Source organism: Penaeus vannamei, chromosome 36, assembly GCF_042767895.1.
Source record: "Penaeus vannamei isolate JL-2024 chromosome 36, ASM4276789v1, whole genome shotgun sequence".
Lineage (NCBI taxonomy): Eukaryota > Metazoa > Arthropoda > Malacostraca > Decapoda > Penaeidae > Penaeus > Penaeus vannamei.
Window position 1 is genome coordinate 6,088,428 of NC_091584.1, and position 752 is coordinate 6,089,179.

Consider the following 752-nt stretch of genomic DNA (forward strand, 5'->3'; position numbering starts at 1 on the left):
TTTTTTTGTTTTTTATGTTCCCTTTTTAGTTACAAAATAATTTTGTAATATACATATTTTATTGAAAGGTAGATACCTCTCTCTCTCTCTCTCTCTCTCTCTCTCTCTCTCTCTCTCTCTCTCTCTCTCTCTCTCTCTCTCTCTATTTCAGACTAAAACGCACTTTTGTCTTCTAAGAATATATTTAGAAAACATTCTCCTTATTCATAACATACAAAGGAGATTTAGTACCTATGTCATAAAATGTGCAACTAATACAAAACATAGTAATAATTATGCTACAAATACTAATATTAGACTTTTTTATAGGACAGTTGATTTAGCCCCTGTGTTGTGTTATGTCTACTTCCATAATTATGTAGTATCTTGGGAGAAAGAGAGTAATACAGATGGTAGAGGAATTTCTTGATGTACTGGAAAAATAGTGGTGTATCACATAGGATATAGATAGATAGATAGATTGATAGATAGACAGACAGATAGATAGATAGATAGATAGATAGATAGATAGATAGATAGATAGATAGATAGATAGATAGATAGATAGATAGATAGATAGATAGATAGATAGATAGATAGATAGACAGACAGACAGACAGACAGACATAGATAAATAGATAGAGTAGAGATATAGATATACATATAAATATTTTTTATATATCTATGTGTGTGTGTGTGTGTGTGTATGGATGTGTATGTATGTGTGTGTGTGTGTGTGTGTGTGTGTGTGTATGTATGTGTGTGTGTTCGCA